Genomic DNA, 4,583 nt, shown 5'->3' with positions numbered 1-4,583 from the left:
CCGATGGTAAAGATCCAAGTGTTGGTAGTGTTGTTGGCAAACGTCGTCGTCTCTGCGCACGCGCGAACTGTTTGGCTTCGACGCCGAGAAGACTCTGTTCCTACCGCAGGTCGCAGACCGTTGGCCCTAGGTCGCAGACCGTTGGCCCTGCCGCGGAGAGCACCATAGGTATACCTCGCCGTGATTGGCGCCCAGATCAGCGTAACATATTTTTTGACGACTCCGTTGGGGACAAGGCATGAGGATCTATCAGATCGGGCCCTCAATGGCCGGTTCAAGAGATCATTTCAATGTCTCTCCCGGTAACATTATCGAGTCGACTATGGAGATTTTGTCGGCTGCAGATCAACAGGAATTCGAGGAGCATAAAGAACAGTTGATTAAGGAGGCTCAGGCCAAATTCCTGACCAACTTCAAGGTGGACACGAATTATAAGGTCGTCCGACAATGGGCAACTAACCTAGCTTCGCAACGACATACTGTAGCTACACCAAGGTAAGTTAAACAAATAAAATCCAAGCTCCTAGATCCTACATAGATGAACAACGAGAACAGATGCAACAAATAATAGGGGTATGCAAGATGATTACAAAAGGCTAGCACGTGCATTTGATAAATCTGATGTTGCTAGTTTTCCTTCGCACGAGGTTGAAACTAAGGAAAATACATGTGATTCATCGACTGCAAATCGGCACGACCAATCCCAACCACTTTATGGGATTCCGATAAACACATCTCCTAAACAACCATAGCTTTCTACACATATCGGTGGCGTACAGCCGGACCGTCCGCGCATGAGCACGGACCGTCCGAACCAACGGGTGACTGACCCCGTTTTTCGAATCGAACCACCAAAATCCATGCTAGGGTCGTTGTATGACGCGTGAACCCGAACATACACACATGGACAATCTACGTACAGGGTCGGACAGTCCGCGTGTGTCACACCCGGTTTTAGAAGACAAACCGAATGCGAACCATGTACGTGTCAGGATCAGAAACTCACGTACACAGCGATAACATAATAGGACATCATTACACATTGCTCAAATAAATAGCGGAAAAGGTACTTTATTACATCAAGATGTCCAAGACATCCATAGAGTCATTAACATAACATAGTCATTAATGTGATCAAAATGCGGAATACGAAACGTAGCAGATAAGGCCATCACAGGCAGCTGGCTAGGGGGTTTGCCACTAACACAACTAGAATTCATCTAAAAGTCGCCTAGAGGGGGTTGAATAGGCGAAATCTCAAATTTACAAACTTTAAACATGCATTATGCTCGGGGTTAGTTTTAGAGATAATTTGGAGTGCGAAAGATAGTTCTCCTTGCTAAGAGTTGCTCAATCAATGCGGATAACTTTGGGAGCCAACTCAAACCAATATGTGCAAGGGAACTTTTAAAGAGAGGAGAGGGGATAAACAAATCGAATGGAGATCAACACAAATGAACACGGCGATTTGTTTACCGAGGTTCGGTTCTAAAGAACCTAGTCCCCGTTGAGGAGGCCATAAAGGTCGGGTCTATTCCAACCCTTTCCCTCTCTCAATCAATCACTTAGACCGGTCGAGTGCTTCTTAATCACACGGGTCACTAAGACCTCGCAAGGATCACCACACAATTAGGTGTCTCTTGCTTGCTTTACAATTCACTTAAAAGGTTGAGAAAGAGATGAAAAAGCACGATTGTGAAAGCCAAGCAACAAGAGCAATATGAAAAGACATAAAATCACACTCTCTCAAGTCACTATCACTAATGATCACTGGTCACAATTATGGAACTTGGAGAGATTTGGAAGCTTGAATGTGTCTTTGGTTGAAGTGAATGCTCTTGTATTGAATGAGAGTGAATGAGAGGCTTGGATGTAGTGAATGGAGGTGGTTGAGGTTGTGAAAGGGAAATAGGGTTAACCTTTTTCCCAGTATTAATTTTGGTGGTTGAATGCCCAGCACAAATATTAGACTAACTAGTTTTGCTCTAGATTATATGTTCTACAGGTGCATAAAGCTTGAATCAGGCAAATTAGTTGCCAAATATGTTGGGGGCAAACACAAGGGCTCCAAGACTTTTGTTTGGGTACCCAAGGTGCTTGTTTCTAACATCAAAGGACCCAAGACTGTTTGGGTACCTAAGAACAAGGCCTAAATTGTTTTGTAGGTTTATGCATCCGGGGGCTAAAGTTGGATAATTGATAGCGGATGCACGAACCACATGACAGGGGAGAAAAGAATGTTCTCCTCCTACGAGAAAAACGAAGATCCCCAAAGAGCTATCACATTCGGGGATGGAAATCAAGGTTTGGTCAAAGGACTTGGTAAAATTGCTATTTCACCTTATCACTCTATTTCCAATGTTTTTCTTGTAGATTCTTTAGATTACAATTTGCTTTCTATTTCTCAATTATGCAAAATGGGCTACAACTGTCTTTTTACAGATGTAGGTGTTACTGTCTTTAGAAGAAGTGACGATTCAATAGCATTTAAGGGAGTGTTAGAGAGTCAGCTATATTTAGTTGATTTTAATGAGAACACAGCTGAACTCAACACTTGTTTAATTGCTAAGACTAATATGGGTTGGCTCTGGCATCGCCGACTAGCCCATGTTGGAATGAAGAATCTTCACAAGCTTCTAAAGGGAGAACACATTTTGGGACTAACAAATGTTCATTTTGAGAAAGATAGGGTTTGTAGCGCATGTCAAGCAGGAAAGCAAGTTGGTACCCACCATCCACACAAGAACATAATGATAACGGACAGGCCACTGGAGTTACTCCACATGGATTTATTCAAGCAGGAAAGTAAGTATTGTCTAGTAATTGTGGATGACTATTCTCGCTTCACTTGAGTATTCTTTTTGCAGGAAAAATCACAAACCCTAGAGACTTTAAAGGGATTCTTGAGACGGGCTCAAAACGAGTTCGAATTAAGAATCAAGAAGATAAGAAGCGACAACGGGACGGAGTTTAAGAACTCTCAAATCGAAGGCTTTCTTGAGGACGAGGGCATCAAGCATGAGTTCTCTTCTCCCTACACACCTCAACAAAATGGTGTAGTGGAGAGGAAGAATAGAACTCTACTGGACATGGCAAGGACCATGCTTGATGAGTACAAAATTCCGGACCGGTTTTGGGCTGAGGCGATTAACATCGTCTGCTACTCTATCAACCGGCTCTATCTTCACCGAATACTCAAGAAGACATCATACGAACTCCTCACGGTAAAAAGCCCATTGTTTCATATTTTAGAGTCTTTGGTAGCAAATGTTTTATTCTTGTTAAAATAGGAAGAAAATCTAAATTTGATCCTAAGGCTGTAGAAGGCTTTTTACTAGGATATGACTCAAACACAAGGGCATACAGAGTCTTCAACAAATCCACTGGATTAGTTGAGGTTTCTTGTGACATTGTGTTTGATGAGACTAATGGATCCCAAGTGGAGCAAGTTGATCTTGATGAATTAGATGATGAAGAGGCTCCATGTGTCGCGCTAAGGAACATGTCCATTGGGAATGTGTGTCCTAATCCAAAGAGCCTCCACAAGCACAAGATCAATCGTCATCTTCCATGCAAGCATCTCCACCAACTCAAGATGAGGAACAGGCTTAAGATGATGAAAATGAAGATCAAGAGGATGAGCCATCTCAAGAGGAGGACAATTATCAAGGGGGATATGAAGTTGATCAAGACAAGGAAGATGATCAAGAGACACAGGGTCAAAGACCGCCTCACCCAAGAGTCCACCAAGCAATTCAAAGAGATCACCCCGTGAACTCCATTCTCGGTGATATCCATAAGGGGGTAACTACTAGATCTCGAGTTGCTCATTTCTATGAACATTACTCTTTTGTCTCCTCTATTGAGCCATACAGGGTAGAGGATGCACTAAGAGATTCGGATTGGGTGCTGGCTATGCAAGCGGAGCTCAACAACTTCACGAGGAATGAGGTATGGCATTTAGTTCCACGTCCTAACCAAAATGTTGTAGGTACCAAGTGGGTATTCTGCAACAAGCAAGATAAGCATGGTGTGGTGACAAGAAACAAAGCCTGACTTGTGGCCAAAGGATATTCACAAGTCGAAGGTTTGGACTTTGGTGAAACTTATGCACCCGTAGCTAGGCTTGAGTCAATTCGTATATTACTTGCCTATGCTACTTACCATGGCTTTAAGCTTTATCAAATGGACGTGAAAAGTGCATTCCTCAATGGACCAATCGAGGAAGAGGTCTATGTTGAGCAACCTCTCGGCTTTGAAGATAGTGAGTATCCTAACCATGTGTATAAACTCTCAAAGGCGCTTTATGGGCTCAAGCAACCCCCAAGAGCATGGTATGAGTGCCTGCGAGATTTCCTTATCACTAATGGCTTCAAAGTCGGTAAAGCCGATCCTACACTCTTTACTAAAACTATTGCAAAAGATTGGTTTGTATGCCAAATTTATGTTGATGATATCATATTTGGGTCTACTAACAAATCTACTTGTGAAGAGTTTAGTAGGATCATGATACAAAAATTCAAGATGTCTATGATGGGGGAGTTGAAATATTTCCTAGGATATCAAGTCAAGAAGGATGCCAA

This window comes from Zea mays, chromosome 10 (assembly GCF_902167145.1).
Source record: "Zea mays cultivar B73 chromosome 10, Zm-B73-REFERENCE-NAM-5.0, whole genome shotgun sequence".
In the NCBI taxonomy this organism is placed as follows: domain Eukaryota; kingdom Viridiplantae; phylum Streptophyta; class Magnoliopsida; order Poales; family Poaceae; genus Zea; species Zea mays.
The sequence above is the reverse complement of the archived record's forward strand: the minus strand, read 5'-3'. Positions refer to the sequence as shown.